This window comes from Mirounga leonina, unplaced genomic scaffold, assembly GCF_011800145.1.
Source record: "Mirounga leonina isolate KUSES-001 unplaced genomic scaffold, KU_Mleo_1.0 Mir_454, whole genome shotgun sequence".
NCBI classification, from domain to species: domain Eukaryota; kingdom Metazoa; phylum Chordata; class Mammalia; order Carnivora; family Phocidae; genus Mirounga; species Mirounga leonina.
The window spans coordinates 18473034-18491531 of record NW_023270763.1 but is presented as its reverse complement, the minus strand read 5'-3'; the positions used below and the strand labels follow the sequence as shown (position 1 = coordinate 18491531).

The following is an 18498-nucleotide window of genomic DNA, read 5'->3' as shown; positions in this document are numbered from 1 at the left end:
AAAAAAGAAGTGTTTAATTTGGGTGAAGTGCAATTTATCAAATTTTTCATTTATATCTACATAAACATTTATAAGCAGATTTATTGAGATGCAATTCATAAATCATACTGCAGTCAGGGCACCTGGGTGTCTCAGTCAGTTAGGTGTCCAATTCTTGATTTTGGCTCAGGTCATGATCTTGGGGCCATGAGATTGAGCCCTGCATGGGGCTCTGCACTCAGTGGGGAGTCTGCTTGAGATCTCTCTCCCTTTTCCCTTTGCCCCGCCCACCATGCTCTCACATGCATGCATGCACTCTCTCTCTCAAATAAATAAATCTTTAAAAAATAAAAATAAATCATATAATTTGCTCATTAAAAATGTACAATTCAATTGCTTTAGTGTATTCACAGATTTCACCACAATCAATTTTTTTTCTTTTTTTTTATTCTTATGTTAATCCCCTATATTACATCATTAGTTCTAGATGAAGTGTTCCATGATTCATTGTTTGTGCATAACACCCAGTGCTCCATGCAGAATGTGCCCTCCTCAATACCCACCACCAGGCTAACCCATCCTCCCACCCCCCTCCCCTCTAGAACCCTCAGTTTGTTTTTCAGAGTCCATCGTCTCTCATGGTTCATCCACCCCTCCGATTTCCCCCGCTTCATTCTTCCCCTCCCGCTACCTTCTTCTTCTTCTTTTTTTTTTCTTAACATATATTGCATTATTTGTTTCAGAGGTACAGATCTGAGATTCAACAGTCTTGCACAATTCACAGCGCTTACCAGAGCACATACCCTCCCCAGTGTCTATCACCCAGTCACCCCATCCCTCCCACCCCACCCCCCACTCCAACAACACTCAGTTTCCTGCGATTAAGAATTCCTCATATCAGTGAGATCATATGATACATGTCTTTCTCTGTTTGACTTATTTCACTCAACATAATACCCTCCAGTTCCATCCACGTCGTTGCAAATGGCAAGATCTCATTCCTTTTGATGGCTGCATAATATTCCATTGTATATATATACCACATCTTCTTTATCCATTCATCTGTCAATGGACATCTTGGCTCTTTCCACAGTTTGGCTATTGTGGACATTGCTGCTATAAACATCGGGGTGCACGTACTCCTTCAGATCCCTACTTTTGTATCTTTGTCACCACAATCAATTTTAGAACATTTTCATCCTCCCAGAGAAAACCTGCACCCTTTAACCATCAATCTCCTACTCTGCCCTTCCCACCTCCAGCCCTGGGCAACACTAGTCTGCTTTCTGTCTCTATGGATTTGCCTACTGTGGACATTCCATATAAATAGAACACACAACATGTGAGCCTTTGCAACTGGCTTCTTTCACTTAGCATCATGTTTTCCAGGTTCATCCATGTTGTGGCGGGTACCAATATACATTCCTTTTTATTCCCAAATAATACTCTCCTGTATGGATATGCCACATTTTACTTATCCACTGTCAGTTGATGAACATCTGGGTCATTTCTACCCTTTGGCTATTACACATAATGCTGCTGTGAACATTTGTGTACAAGTTTTTATATGGACACATGTTTTAATTTCTCTTGGGTTATATGCCCAGGAGTGAAATTGCTGGATCATAAACTGCCAGCCTGTTTTCCAAAGTGGCTGCACCATTTTACATCCCCACCAGCTGCATACAGGGTTACAATTTCTCTACCTCCTCACCAACACTTGCAATTGTCTGTTTGATAATTGCTGTCTTGGTGGCTACAAAACAGTATCTCATGGTGGTTTTTATTTGCATCTCCCTGATGATGTTGACTATTTTTTCATGTGCTTGTTGGCCACTTGTATATCTTTTTTGGAGAACTGTCTGTTCAGATTCTTTATCATTTTAAAATCGGGTCATCTGAATTGTTATTACTGAAGTGTAATTGTTGTTTACATAGTCTAGAGACAAGTCTCTTATCAGATACATGATTGGCAAAGATGTTCTTCAGTTCTGTGGATCATCTTTCCACTTTCTTGATGGAATCCTCTAAACCACATCTATTTGATGATGTCAAGTTTCCTTATTTTTTTTTTCTTTTGTTGATTGTACTTTTTTGTGTCATAGCTAAGAAACCATTGCCTAGTCCAAGGTCAGGAAGATTTATACCTATGCCTTCTCCTAAGAGTTTTATAGTTTAGCTCTTGTATTTAGGTCCTTGATCAGTTTGAATTATTTTTTGTATATGATGTGAGGTAGGGATCCAGCTTCATTCTTTTGTAGGTGGATATCCAGCATCATGTATTAAAAAGACTAGTCTTTCTTCATTGAGTTATCTTGACATGCATTAGCATTTGTATTATATTTTCTTTATCATATCTCTGTCAAACTTTCCATTGCTCTAACCATTTCGAAGTGGTGAGTTGCAGACACCACAATACTTTCTCCTAACACTTCAGCATGCATCTCATCAACTACAGTTCAATTTTTGTCTACAGTCTTTTTTCTTTTTGATGTAAAATTTGCATATAGTGAAGTGCACAGATCATAAGTGTACCATTTGATGAGTTTTGACAAATGCATTCACCTGTGCAATGCAAATCCTTTATCAAGATATAGAACATCAACACCACCTGAGAAAGTTCCCTCACATACATGTATTTTTATGTATTTGTTTTTGACAAATGCATGTGCCCATGTAACCACCACCCCAATCAAGATATAGAAAATTTCCATCTCTTGAGAAAGTTCTCTTTCACTTCTTTGCAGTTAATCTTGCCCCCACCCAGTCCACATCCCAGGCAGCCACTGATGTCATTTATACCACTATAAATTAGTTTCACCTACTATAGAATTTTAAAGGAATGAAATCATATGATGTGAACTATTTTGTGATCAGCTTATTTCACCCCTGACCAACATTTTATTTTTTTTTTAAAGATTTTCCTTATTTATTTGACAGAGAGATAGAGAGAAAGAGCACAAGTAGGCAGAGAGGCAGGCAGAGGGAGAGGGAGAAGCAGGCTCTCCGCTGAGCAGGGAGCCTGATGCGGGGCTTGACCCCAGGGCCCCGGGATCATGACCTGAGCCGAAGGCAGCTGCTTAACCAACTGAGCCGGCCAGGCGCCCCCTGACCAACATTTTAAAACAAATATCAGAATGAATGTCATGTTGCAGAGTGAAATATTGTTTTGCTGACCTTTGCTTTAGATACACACACACACACGCATGTGTATGTGTATATGATTGTACAGGGCCAAAATAGGAAATGAAGTTCTTCCTGTGGCTTATAATAAAAAACTTTAAAAGCTACTGTTCTCCTGGATCAGAACCTTGTTTCTTTTCTACCTGTCTTTGTTACTCTCCCTGCCCCCTCACCTTCCCTGATCTCATATCAATTACCCCAGCGATTGGTCTCACCTTCATACCTTTGCAAATTTTGTTCCTTCCCTTGGGTCACTCTCCCCACCTCATCCCACTCACCCCAAACTGGAGAACTCCTATTCATCCAGTAGTTGCCCACTTGGTTGGCCCTTCTCTAGAAAATTTTCTCTGTTTGCATGCCTTCCTCTTACAACTGGCATGTTGTACCCTAATTACCTGGTGACTCTTTCCTTCAGCTGACCACAAATTCCCTGGGGTTCAGGGACCATGTCTCATTCACCTTTGCAGTCCTTAGCTCCTAGGATGTGATGATACATAGCAGGTATCAATAAATGTTCATTGAATGAATGAATGAATAAACCCCGGGGTTTGGGGTGACAGAGTTTTAAATAAACCAGCCTGATTCTTTCCCAAGAATCTTCCCATTCCTGCTTATTTTATTGTCCTGTGTATCTCTGATTTCTTAACCATCATGTTTTTATAACCTCCTTCAACCTCCCTGAGGCCTTAGCCTTTCTGTCTTCCTCTCTACATACCCAACGCTAATCCTTTCATCATTGTTACTTCCTCCCAGATGTTCTGAGGCAACAATGCCCTTTCCGAGGATGACGTCCTATCCTTATCTTTGTGGCCTTTGCCCCAGAACCCTCCCCCATCTTGCCGAAATTATATTAATTTCTTGACTGGGGACGTGTCTGGAGGTGTGTATGGTGTGTGCACCCATGCACGTGGAGAAATGTTCACCAAAATGTCACCACAGGCTACCTCTGAGATTTCAGGTGATTTTCACTTAAATTTTTTAAGCTTTTCTATATGGCTCCAACTTTCTAATTGAGAATTGCATCAATTACCTACAGCTATAGGGAAGCTGCCAAAAGCCCTTCATGGCCTGCGACAGAAGCATTTATTGCTCATGTTGCAATGGTTGGCCAGGCAGCTCGGCTGATCTTGGCTGGGCTCTTTCATGTCTGGGCATAGGCTGGCTGTTGGATGATCTAGACTGACCTCGGCTTGGCAGTTGAGACAACTCTGCTCCACATTATCTCTTACCCTGTGGGTGGCCCCATGAGGCATCCTCATGGCAGTGGTGGAAATGCAAATAAGTCCAATCATGGAAGCAAATGTCAAGCTTCTGCCTCCCATCACACCTGCTAAAATCCCACTGGCCACAACAAGTCATGTGGTAGAACTCAGAATCCAAGTTAGAGGCACCAATAAGTTACACGGCAGGGGGATACAGGGCGGGTTAAAGAGAGGCCATCATTGCCATCTCCTGCAACACATGTTCTGTCTTTATATTAGAAGTAGTAAAGCTGGTTTCAAGCAAGATGGCTGCCAGAGCTCCAGCCCCACATCTTCCAAGTGGAACAGGTGAGACACCTGTGGAAAGGACAGAAGAATCTCAGGGTCTCATTGGCTCAGTAAGTCACATGCCCATCTCTTACCAAATCACTAAGAGTAAGGGACCACAGTGTTCTGATTGGCCACTCCTGAGTCACCTGCTCACTCCTGAGCCAGGGTAGAGTCAATTCTCTCTAATTTATATGGACTGAGATCCAGCGAGGGTGGTTCATCGGAGAAATACCGAGGATGCTACAGGAGGTGTCTGACTTAGGTTAGGTTGCCCCACAAGTCCCTCAGATGAGGACTGGAGCACAGTTTACATGTGAAGCGATCCCAGAAAGCACTGGGAGGGAGTGGGGCAGTGAATGTGGAGGGAACGGAGCCAGGGCAGTACCGCTGATGAGCAGGTTAATGCTGGGAGACCAGAGCTCCATCTCCCTGGAGCCTCTGAGAGACTGCAGAACATGCCTTTAAGTTGTCCCTGCCACGTGCTCTGAGAAGCAAGGAAACTGAGCAACTCACCTGCCAATTCCAATCACTGTTGGCTGAGACCTGCCCTGTGAGCGCTAACTCTCTGACACTTCTGCTTGCCCTCTTCACAGGCTAAGCTGTCTCCTGAGGCCAGAGAACGTCCTTGGGCAGAGTTGCTGGTGCTTGCAGCCAGAAGGTGGACTGGTGAGTGCTAGGGGATATAGGTGGGGCATCGACAGCATCTACTACGGTGGGAAAAACAGGTCACAGGTTAGGACATTGGCTCATTTTGGTCTGGGTCCTGCCCTCAAGGCAAGGAAGCCAGAGAGGAAATATGGCAGAGTGGTTAAAGGCACAGGCTGTGGAGTAGAGGAGATATAAGGTATGGTCCACTTTCCCCACTTGATAGCTGTGTGACCTTGGGCAAGTTACTTAACCTCTCTGGGCCTCAATTTCCTCATCTATAAAATGGGAATATACAAGGTTGTTTGAAGATTGAGACAACTGATTACATGGAACTGGGCACATGGTAAATTTCTAAGAAATGAGAGCTACAGGGCTGAGTCCAGTGGAGGAATGACATTTCCAGAAGTATCTCTGAGTGTCCTGAGACAAGGAGAAGGTACAAGAACCAGCCAGAGGTAAGCTGAGTTAAAGACATGGATGGCACTAAAGGACCAGCGGAGGATGTCACCAACGTCAAGAAGCATTGATTGTGCCAGGGTCTGTGAGAAGACCCAAGAAGAAAGTCTGGAACCAGGAGGCCACTCCTTTTAGGAAATATACTCTAGGAATGCAGTGCACACATTGTCCCTTGTTTAAAGGATCTGGTGCTCTACTGCCTTCTTCTTACAAAACAGCCAGAGGGGAGGAGCGGGGTGCCACACTGTTGACAGCTTTGCCATGGTGCATTCCTACATTCTTCCACTGGAGTCTAACCAGTACCAAGATTTCCTCGCCACAAGTTGAGCACGCAGTAGAACACTGCAACAGTTAACATCGAAAATCCAACAGACTGGCTTGAGAAAATAACCAAAATGTGGGTGAGGTAAGATTTTGCTGGCTTCAGACCGGGCTGGATCCAGGAGCTCAGACAGTGACATTGGGACCTAATTTCACTCTCTGTTTCTCCACCCCATGACTCCCCACTGTGGGTTTCCACGTATAGAAAGGACCTCTCCTGGTGGTTATAAGATGGCACCCAACAGCAATGAAATTAAAATCCACACCTTCCACACTCACATCCAGGGCAAAAGGGTATTAGTGCTCTTGTCCCAACAGCCCACCAAAGCCTTGAAGTTCACCCTGATTGGACACTAGCTGAGGGCGCTCAGGTCACATGCCTGCCCTCGACCAAGCTTTGTGGCCTTCAGGTACACTGAATGATGTAGGTCTGGATCACACACTCCCATCCTAGGCTGGGTGTGGAGCCCCGTGCATGTATATGGATGGAAAGTTGAGGATGGGTAGATCCCCCGAGGCAAAGCACGCTGTTGCCTCACAATAAGGGGACAAGTGTGTGTGGGATACAAGCCATTCATGTCCACTACAAACATATCCATAGTTCCTATATCTTTGGCCAACTAGCTGAAGAAGCAGAGCCATGCCACTGACAGGTCTGGGAACACAGAACACCTCACAGAAAAGCACCCAATGTAGAGTCCCATTGCGCCAAACACCCATTTCCATGTCCCTTCCCTGTCTGGGACTTCAGCCCCTCCCCGGCTACTTCCTGCCAGGCCATCATGGTTAACTCAGTGAGCCTCTCCTGGTCTCAGCCCCCTCAACCACCCCACGGTTCATGCATTCATGCCTTCATTCACTCACCGGGCCCTCTGTGGCTGCCTGGGATACAAGACAGTTATACACAGCTGTATCCCAGTACCTAGCATGGTGCCTGGCACATATTAGGTGCTCATTCAATATTGGTTCAAGGAATAAATGGACAAGACAAAGTCATCACCTCCACATGCTCACCATCTCATAGAGAAAACAAACAAAATCATAACACGCCCTCTATCTGGGGCTGGAGAATTCTCCACCGAGGAGGCATCAGGCCTTTAAGGAAGAGGATGCTTTCCCAGCCTGAGGAAACAAGGAAGCACACAGCTAGGCCAGGAACTGCATAGACTGGTGCAGAGCTGGTGGGGAAGAAAGTCATATTATGAATCACTTATGAGGGACTGGAAATTTTATATTCGCCTTTACACTCTTGGAAAGGATTAGCATTTATCCACAATGAAATAGGAGGACGCTGCCCCTTGCTCTCCCCTCTGCTGGGCCCTGGGTCTCACTTGGATTATTGTGACAGCCCGCTGTATCTTCCTCAGGTTCACCATCCACACAGCTGCCAGAGAGAGAGGTTATTCTAAAGACTTATTTATTTATTTATTTTTGTGAGAGAGAGAGAGAGAGAGAGAGAGCACAAGCCGGGGGAGGGGCTGAGGGAGAAGCAGGCTCACTGAGCAAGGAGCCCGATGTGGGACTCGATCCCGGGACCCCAGGATCATGATCTCAGCCGAAGGCAGACACTTAACCAACTGGGCCACCCAGGTGCCCAAGAGAGGTTATTCTAAAAGCCAAATCTGGGCCTCTCATGCCTTGGTTTGGAACTCACTGATGCTCCATATCACCCGAGGCTGGTGTTGAAGACCTTTGGTAATAGGGCCCAAGCTGCATTGCTTACCCCACCCCAGCTCCCCAGAGTGTACCTATAGGCCTCCAACCCTTGCTCACACTGCCCTTTGTGACTCAGAAGCCCGTCTTCCCTTCCACCTCCATCAGAATGCTCCTCTGCCTTCAACTGCAGCTCTCTCCTCTTCAGAGATGCCCTCAGGAACTCTTTCAGGGTTCCACCCCAAACACGTCCTTGGTACATCCCATGCTTTCTGTTTGCATGCTTTTCTTCCTGACCACAGTCTGATTTGTCCACTATTTCTTGAGTCATCATTGCTATGAGCTATAAATCAACCTTGGGGGAAGAGAAATAGGAATAAGGCTGGGAACCCACCCTTCAGGGAGCCCACCATCGGGCAGGAGGATCTTCTGAGACCCGTGGTGAAATCACTTTCTCTCAGTCAGAAGCCTGTTTCCTTTAACCTGCTGGTTCTAAAGTGGGGCCATTTTACTCGGGGGGGGGGGGGGTTTTGGGGACATTATGATTGTCATGACTGCGAGGATGTTTCTGGAATCCAGTGAGTAGAGGCCAAGGATGCTGCTAAACATCCTACAATGCACAAGGCAGCCTCCCACGGCAAGGGATTATCCAGCTCAAAATGTCAGTAGTGCTGAGATTGAGAAATTCCGGTTTAACCCTTAAGCAATGGGGAGCTACAGAGGGATTCTTTTTTTTTTTTTTTAATATTTTATTTATTTATTTGACAGAGAGAGACACAGCAACAGAGGAAACACAAGCAGGGGGAGTGGGAGAGGGAGAAGCAGGCTTCCCACGGAGCAGGGAGCCCGATGCGGGGCTCGATCCCAGGACCCTGAGATCATGACCTGAGCCGAAGGCAGACACTTAACGACTGAGCCACCCAGGCGCCCCCTACAGAGGGATTCTTAACCGAGAGAGAGAGATTCAACTTTGTGAACTCCAACAGTTGAGTCAGTGGTGGCCTGAAGGAAGACAGCCTGAGATCAGGGTAATTCAGGACTTTTTCCCTTTCCCCCAGGAAATCAGTGAGGTAAGTAAGCAGGAGTCTATTGTTCTTCAGCCAGAAACACTAAGCCTCATGTACATTCCTTCCAGATGGTAAACCATACCCATTGCAAAAAGCAAAGTGAGCATGTAATGTCTATCAGGTTCCTGGGAGAAGTTTCTCTCTTCTGAGAAAGTGCATGGTGGTTCAGCACTCACCACCCACTTACAGAATCTGAGCAAGTTACTTACCCTCTCTGTGCCTATTTTCTGATCTGTAAAGAGGAGCTAATAATAGCACCTAACTCCTAGAATTTTTGCAATTAGCATATTAGCCTACAACAGGGTCTGGCACACAGTGCCACACTACTTATACAAGTGTTAGTTCTTAGCACCATCTTGTCATTAGCACCAGCACCATCATCATCAACATCCCACACCCATCAGCATCAGCATCACCATCATCACCATCACCATCATCACCATCAGCATCACCATCACCATCATCACCATCACCATCATCACCATCACCACCATCACCATCATCACCATCACCATCATCATGATCACCATCACCATCATCACCATCATCATCACCATCATCACCATCATAATCACCATCACCATCATCACCATCATCACCATCACCATCACCATCATCACCATCATCATCATCATCACCATCATCACCATCATCACCATCATCACCATCACCACCATCACCATCACCATCACCATCATCATCGTTCTTTCTCTAAACAGTCTCCTGTTTATGGAGACTGCCTTACCTGGGGCATGACTGGATATCATTCTGCCCCAAGGGTGGTAGCAGAAAGGATCTACTCTTAGCCTCTCTGACACAGTCTCCTGACTTTGACCACAGAGCTTGGCTCAGGGTTGTTGGCTATCCCTCTGTCTTCACCTGCCAAAACCAAGGGAGCCACACCAGCTTGGAGGTTTCAGATGGCTCTAACTCTTGAGATAATCCCACTGGGTCTGTTCTGTTAAACTGCAACAGAACAAAACCAACCCCCCCCCACACACACACACACAAAACCAAGCAACAGAAGCATAAACAAAGGTTCAAGTCTCTCCTATTAAATGGAGTCTGGAGGCTGGCCACAGCTGGTGTGATTCAGCTGCTCAAAGATGTCAGGAAAATATCTCTCACCTTACAAGAATTCCAGATACTGGCTGTTGCTGGAGCCCAGTTGTTCACAGATGTCAGTGCTCCCACAATGCAGTTGCCTTGGCCTTCTCTCATGGAGGCAAGATGTTCTGTGGTCACAGCTGGAAGACCACGTCTATCAGGAATGCTAACATTTTCCCAGAGGCTCCCCCCCACCACCCACAGACTTCCATTTGTATTTCACTGGCAGAACTGGGTCACTCACCCAGGACAAAGGAGGCTGAGAAAGCTGGAATAGGATTGCCATGATTGACCCAAGCAAATCATGATCCATTGCCTCAAGAAGGGTACCTCACTGCCTCCAGATAAAGTCTGGGTTCTGTTGGCAAGGAAGAATGTGGGGGGTGAGTACCATGGTTATACAGCAATTCAAGCTACTATGGCTGCATAACAAACTATCCCCAAACTTAGTGGTATTTATTTTGCCCATGAATCTGTAATCTGGCAGGGCTCGGTGGCAACAGCTTGTCTCTGCTCTACTTGGTGACAGGTTAAACAACATCAACATTTATTTTGCTCATGATTTTGCAATTTTGTTGGAGTTAAGTGAGCTCTGTTCCCCTTGGTGTCTGTTCTCCTTGGTGTCAGCCAGGATGACTCTGGAGCTGCAGGCTGGGATGACTCTGGAGCTGACCATCTAATAACTCACTCACTCACATCTGGACCTGAGCTGGAAAGGTCCAAACAGCTGGGGCTCCTTGGGCTTGTCTCTACATCTCTGTGTGGACTCTCCATGTGCTCACTCCAGCGTAGCTGGACTTTCCCACATGTCAGCTCAGGGATCCCAAGGTGTGAGTTGAGAGAAAGTTGGGGGGAGAGAGAGAAAGGGATGGAGGGAGGGGGAGTGGGAGAGAGAGAGAGAATACCAACTGAAGCTGTTTCTCCTTGTTAAACCTAACCTTAGTAGTCACTGCATCATTTCTACCAGATCTTATTCATTAGAAGAGACCCACTGAGGCCAGGTCATCATGTAGGAAAAGGGACTTAGGACTCCTTCTTTTGGTGGGAGGATAAATAATTGGTCAGGTTTTAATGCCACATCTACCTACCAATGACAGAGACCTAAAAATAAAACAGACCGTAAAGCATTGTGTTGGATGGAGAATTAAGAGGACAGCTGACAAATTCTTTGAAATGCTTTTTTCTCTTCAGATCCTAAAACTTATACATCATGCTGCTTTTAGAAGAATCGGGGTGGGTTTTGCTCAGAAAAGGAAGGCATTCTTCATTTTAGAGGCAGAGCAACCCTGTTGCAATTCCCTCCTTCCCGTGTCCCAACAGCTTTGCCATCTCCTGACTCCCAACCTCCAGTACAAGCAGCTCTTTGCCTGAGGGCTTTTCTCCTGGTTGCTGGAGCCTGCTCCCCTTCCCGGTCCCTGTCCCACTTCCACCCCAGCAGCTCTGAGCCATTGGCTGAGAGGAGTAGGTGTATAAATACCCCAGCTCTCTCCCCCTTAGTGAGATGACTTTCTGGTGCATGTTCTACACTGTCTCCCAGAGTTCTGCAGCAGAGCTGAGCCTTAGTTGACCACAGAGATTGCCTGCTCGGTGATGCAAACTGTGTTCATGCCTTCCCTTCCCAGTCATACTTCCCATACCTCTCTTGGTTTTCCTGGGACCATTGACCAGGTAAGCTGCTTGGGTTAGAATCCTAATCTCAGAGTCTGCTTCTGGGGAAAACAAACTTAGACAACTAGGTTTAAAACTTGGGAGACAGGACTTGGAGTCTCAGCTCCAACATGGAAAGAGCTTGGAAGTCATCAGTGCCATCCTCACAGCAAGAGAAAAGCTGAACAAAGTGAAGATCCGAGGACTTTTCCTAGACCCTTCAGGGGAGGGAGGTCTCAGGGCACGCTGCCACCCTGAAATCTGGGGAGAGAAGTTGAACACAGAATTTCACAGCTAAGATCAACTTACTGGATGCAGAAACCACTACGGCTAATAATTTGTAGTAACACTTAAGTGATACTTTTGATAAATTGTGGGAGATGAAAACTGGGGAGCCAGTCTTAGGGGCCTATACTTTATAGATTGTACCTCAGGGAGCCTACCACATTCTCCCAGTTAATATCAGAGGGAAAAAAAAATCCCTTCATGTTTTGGGGTAAGGAGCAGGAGGGAAGTAACTATTCTGACATGCACAGAGAGCATTCTCCATAACAAAGGCCTGCCCTCTAAGGGAGGCTACTTTACCAGAGCCACTTGGGAGCTGAGGTGGACTCCAGCTCCATCTAACCTTCCTGTCTCTGGAAAGGCAAGAAAAAAAAAGTCTAGGAAATGCTTCTGAAGGTCAAAGACCAGGAACTCAGGCCCACTAGAAAACCGAGATTTAATTATATTATTATAGACAGCTTCTCCTCTCCAACACCTGCCCGCCACATCAACAGAGCTCCCGTATAATAACAGTGGAACACAACTGAGAAAACTGAAGGACAATAAATATATAAAATAAATAAAAGACAATAAATAGGGTGCCTGGGTGGCTCAGTCGTTAAGCGTCTGCCTTCGGCTCAGGTCATGATCTCAGGGTCCTGGGATCGAGTCCCGCATCGGGCTCCCTGCTCCTTGGGAGCCTGCTTCTCCCTCTGCCTCTCTCTCTCTCTGTCTCTAATGAATAAATAAATAAAATCTTTAAAAATAAATAAATAAATAAATAAATAAATAAATAAATAAATAAAAGACATTTTATTTAAGAAGGAATTCTTAGGAAAACCCAAAGACCACAGAGGGTTAAAAAAAAAAAGTAAACTAGAGAAAACTAAAGCCTCTGGCATCTACAGCTACTGCAAATTATTAAACACAGCCCATCTCCTACACAGATTAACATAAAACTTCACACTGGCAGCCCAATTATCTTGGTTCCTATTATGCAACATATCATGCCTGGCTTTCAACAAAAATTTACAAGATATGCTAAAAGGCAAGAAAAAACACAGCCTGAAAAGATAAAGCAACCATAGGAACTAGATTCAGATATGATACAGATTTGAGACTTACCAGAAAGGAAGGCAATTGAAAGTAACTACGAATTAGTATGTTAAAGGACCTAATGGAAAAAGTAGACACCACGCAAGCAGAGAAATTGACACTCTAAGAAAGAATCAGAAAGGAATGTTAGGAAAAAACACACTATAACGGATATGTGTAACACCCTTGGTGGGCCCATGAGTTGACTGGACACAGCCTGGTGAGCTTGAGGGTATGTCAATAGAAATTTCCCACACTGGCATGTAGAGAGAAAAAGGAATGAAGCCAAGCAAGATAACTATCAAAGGATCTGTATCTAGGCATATCATATTTAAACTGCAGAAAACCAAAGGCAAAGAAAAAATCTTAAAAGGAGCAAGTAAGGGGAAAAAAATTCTTATCTATAAAGAAACAGACATCTTGTCAAAACCAGGCAAGCAAGAAGAGAGTGGAGTGAAAAATTTTAAGTATTGAAGGAAAAGACCACCAACCTGGAATTCAGCATCCAGTGAAATTACCCCTCAAAAATGAAGGAAAAGTAACGACTTTCTCAAACAAACAGAAACCAAGGAAATTTGTTGCCAATAGATGTGCCTTCCAAGAAATGTTAAAAGAAGTTCTTTGGAGAGGAAGCAAATGTTGTCAGAACCTCAGATCTACATAAAGAAGAGTGTCAGAGAAGAGATAAACTAAGGAAAATTAAAAATTAAATTGTAAAAAAATCTTAATTGACCTAATAGATAACTATTCAAAGTAACAACAGTATTGGGTGATTATAGCATACGGATAAGTGAAATGAATGGCAGCAATGTTATAGAGGATGGGAGGAAGGAATTGAGAAAACTTCGTTATAAGGTACCTGCACTACTTGTAACACAATATAGCGTTGTTTGAAAGTGAATTTAGAGGGGTGCCTGAGTGGCTCAGTTGGTTAAATGTCTGCCTTCAGCTCAGGTCATGATCCCAGGGTCCTGGGATCGAGCCCCGCATCGGGCTCCCTGCACAGCGGAGAGCCTGCTTCTCCCTCTCCCTCTGCCTGCCACTCTGACTATCTGTGTGCTCTCTCTATCTCTCTGTCAAATAAATAAGTAAAATCTTTTAAAAAAAAGAAAGTGAATTTAGATTAAGTTGTAAATACATATTGCAAATTCTATGACAAGCATTAAACTTTTTAAAAAAAGAAGTATAATTGATATGCTAAAGGAGGAGAGAAAATTTAATCATACAAGATGCTCAGTGAAGACCAGAGAAAGCAGAAAAGAGAATGTTTTTTTTAAAAAAAAAAAATAAGTGCAATGAATATGAAACAGTTAACCAATATGGTAGATAGTAGTCCTAACAGTATCAATTACATTGATAATCACTTCAAATGTGGATGCTCTAAATACATCAACTAAAATACAGAGACTCTCAGAGTGGATTAAAAAGCAAGACCCAACTGCATTTTGTCTACAAGCAACCCATTTCAAATGTATACATGTACTTAAATGAATACTAATGGGATAAAGAAAGATATACCATGCTAACATTCATCAAAAGAAAGCTGTAGCCATATTAACTTCAGACAAGGCAGACTTCAGAACAAGGAATATTAGCAGGGATAAAAGAGGATATTATATAACGATAAAAGGGTCTGTTCTCCAAGACGACCTAACAATCCTTAATGTTATGCATCTAATTACTGAGTGTCAAAATACATACAAAATGCATCTAACAACCGAGTGTCAAAATATATAAGGCAAAAACTAATCAATCTGCAAGGAGAAATAGACAAATCCCCTATTATTTGGGTAATAATAATTATTGGATACTAATAATATTGGAAGTGGGAGACTTCAACACCTCTTCAGTAACTGACAGATCCATGAAGCAAAAATCAATAAGTATATGGCTAAACCAAACAACGCTATCAATCAACTGGATCTAACTGACATTCACAGAACACTTCACATGGAACATTCACCAAGACAGACCACATTCTGGACCATAAAACAAACTTCAACAAATTTAAAAGATTAGAAATCATATAGAGTATATACTTAGTCTACAACAGAAATAAACTAGAAATCAAAAATAGAAAGAGGTCAGGGCAACTGGGTGGCTCAGTTGGTTAAGCATCTAACTCTTGATTTCGGCTTAGGTCATGATCTCAGAGTCATGAGATCGAGATCGAGCCCCTTGTCGGGCTCCACGCTGGGCATAGAGCCTGCTTAGGATTCTTTCTCTCCTTCTCCCTCTGCCCCTCCCCTCCTTAAAAAAATAGAAAGAGAGCTGGAAAATCCCAAAATATTTGGAGAATAAAAAGCACACTTCTAAATAACACATAGAATAAGAAGAAATCACAGGGGAATTTTAACATGTATTTTTAAATAAACAAAATAAAAACATAACTTATCAAAATTTGTGAGGTATGGGAAAAGAAGTGCTTAGAGGAAAATCTATAGCATTGAATGCAGATATTAGAAATGAAGAGAACTCTAAAATCAGTAACCTAAGAGACGGCAAAGAAACACGTAAAAAGATGTTCAACATAATATGTCCTTTAGGGAATTGCAAATTAAAATAACATTGATACACACCATTACACACCTACCAGACTAGCTAAGAACTAAGATCCAAAAATACTGACGACACCAAGTTCTGGCAAGAAAGCAAACAAGCAGGAACTCTGGTTGGTTGCTGGGGGTGGGGAGGTGTGCAAACGGGTATAGACTTTGGAAGAGTGTTTGAAAGTTTTTTATGAAACAAAGTGTTCTCTGACCATATGATCCAGCAATTGCATTCCTCAGTATTTACCCAAAGGAGTTGAAAACATCCCCAAGCAAAACTTGCTTATAGCTGAAAGCAATTGAGGGGTCCTGGAATGGGTGAATGAATAAACGGTGGTATATCCAGATGATGGAATTCAGCACTAAAAAAAAGCGATCAACAACAAAAGGACACGGAGAAATCCTAAAATAATATTGCTAAGTGAAAGAAACCAGTCTTAAGAGGCTATATGCAGGCTTCGTCCACCTGTATAACATTCTGAAAAAGGGAAAACTGTAGGGACAGTAAACAGATTGATGGCTTCCAGGGTTCACATTGCTATATTGGTGGATACAAATCATTATGCATGTGTGCGCTCTCTCGAGCTCATTTATTTTGAGATAGAGAGCACACGTGCATGCAAGCGAGGAGGTGGGGGAGAGAGGCGAGAGGGAAAGCAGACTCCATGCCAAGTGGGGAGCCCGACTCGGCGCTCCATCTCACGACCCTGAGATCATGACCTGAGCCGAAATCAAGAGCCAGATGCTTCACCGACTGAGCCACCCAGGCATCTCTAGCTTACTTTATTCTAAAAATACAGTATATAATACATATGATATGCAAAATATGGGCTAATCAACTGTTTATGTTGATTACACATAACGGTAAGCTTCCCATCAACAGTAGGCTATTAGTAGTTAGGTATTTGGGGAGTCAAAAGTTATACGTGGATTTTCCACTGCCCGGGGGTTGGCGTCCCTGACCCCCCCCCCCCGTGGTGTTCAAGGATCAACTGTGTATGAGTTTGAGTCCCTGTGTGTGAGTGTGAATGTGTGGTGCTGTGAGTATGCATCAGTGTGAACACGTGGAGTGTGTGGATGAGTGTAAGTCAATGCCAACATATGGGTGAATGAGTGTGCGTGGATGAGTATGAATGTGTGCAGGGGTGTGTGTGTGTGGATGAGTGAGTCCATGACTGTGAACGTGTTTGGGGAATGTGAGTGAGTGGTTGCAAGGATGGGCCTGAATGTGTGTGCAAGCTTTTCCAGGCAGGATCAAACATTCCTCAGTGAAGGCAATGCCTACAGTTGCCCCAGTTGCTCTTCGTGGAATTCATGTGAAATGCAGAATCCCCATCTGACCTGTTAGAATTCGCAGCTTGTCTGGCCAAGCTTCCTGTCCTTGATGAGCCTCTCTGCCTGTCTGCCTGGGCTGCCCGCCTCCAGTTCTCATTACACCCAACTGCTTGCGGTTCTTACTTGTCAGGGCCCGAGCCAGACCCCCAGGGCTAGGAAAGTGGGAGATGGGTCTGTATTTCTCACTCTCCCCACCCCCCAGCTCAGGGCCTGGCACATGGAGTCATCAGTACATAGATGCTGAATAATTGTAGTCTTTCTCGCCTCCAGGTATTTGCTCACCCTGTCCCCTCTGCCTGAATGCCTTTCCCTTTTCTCCCTCTCTCTCCCGCACTGACCTGTGGAGGGACCATCAGAGGCCACCTCCTCCAGGAAGCCATCCTTGACTCCCAGACTGTCTACAGTCTACTGACACATACTTGAGTTATAAGGTCAGAGAGCAAGGATCATGTTTATTTCGTATCTTCATATCTGTGTCCTCAGCACTTGTCATAGGGTTAGGCAGCAGGGCCAAGAAAGAGTGAGTGCATAAAGAATAATGAAAGAGAATGGAAGTACTGTGTCCCCTCCTCCAGGAAGCCAACCCTTACTTCCTGCTTCCCCGGCTCACCCCCCCAACCACAGCAACCCCATTGGGCTGTCCTTCGCTCTGAGGAGCTTGCCTCTACTCTACGACCAGGAGCTCTTTGAGGCTAAGATGGGGTCCAATTACTCTTTGGGTCCCCAGCACTACGAAGCCTGAGTCTGCCCATCTCTTACTTCACCTCCTCCCATTCTCCCCTCCTCAAGGCTCTCCAGCCAAGCTAGCCTTCAGACAATTCCTCCAACATGCCACCCCAGGGCTTTGCACATGCTATTTTCCCTCCCTAAACTAGTCTTCCCCTACATTCTCTCAAATATCAGTTCAAATAACTCCTCATCAGGGAAACCTTTCAAGCACCCTCTCTGTTTTACTTTTTTATTGGGACCTCTTGTTACCTGAAATACTTTATTCCTCAGTGTTCTTCCCCACCGTCTGGCTCCCCTGGGGCTTTTTTGGTGTCCAGTCGTTAGTGGTCTATGGCGCCTGGGTTCAAATCCCACACCTGCTGAGTAATTCTCAGCAAGTTGCTCCTCTGTGCCTCAGTTTCCCCATCTGTAAGAAAATGAGTGATAGTAATATAGCGTCTTATAAGGTTGTTGTGAGGATCAAATGAGTTACTACATGCAGAGCCTCAGAGCAGAGCCTGCCAGATTGTACTAGCTATTATTGATAGAAGGGTTGTTTCACTATCTAAATTCTCGCGGCACCCAGCATATGGTAGGCGCTCAGTCAACATTAGAAGGAAAAACACCCACGGGCACTTAGCAGATGCCAGAAGCCAGGCTGTTGGGACGCGGAGAAGGAAGAGAGCGGCCCAACAGCCCCCCTCCGCCCCCCCCCGCCCCGCCCCGCCTCAGCCCCAGATGCACCTGCCCCTCGGCAAAGCGCGTCTGGGGGCCTGGGGCCGCCGGAGAGGCCCCCGCAGGAGCTGGGACTTTATTCCGCGAGCCAGGGGAGAGCACTGCGGAGTTCTCCGCGGGGGCTGCCGCGCGCCCAGGCGGGCGGGTCGGGGGGGCCCGGGCCGCCCGCTGCGAGGTAGGCGGCCGGCCGCAGAGGGCGCGGGGCGCGGTGCCCGGGCC

The 18498-nt window shown here is 45.1% G+C and overlaps 1 long non-coding RNA gene across 2 annotated transcripts; it reads right to left on the bottom strand.

Annotated features, from left to right (window-relative positions):
- Nucleotides 1-1133: 1133 nt before the first annotated feature.
- Nucleotides 1134-18473, bottom strand: LOC117999675. Of its 2 annotated transcripts, none has more exons than XR_004676296.1 (6): nt 18289-18473; nt 17815-17971; nt 10191-10304; nt 9968-10086; nt 5208-5401; nt 1134-4721 (listed from the first exon to the last, which is right to left on the bottom strand). It is a non-coding gene; the product is annotated as an uncharacterized LOC117999675 (long non-coding RNA). The 2 variants fall into 2 exon arrangements; XR_004676297.1 differs by lacking the exon at nt 18289-18473 and adding an exon at nt 18175-18232.
- Between the last annotated feature and the right edge of the window lie 25 nt (nt 18474-18498).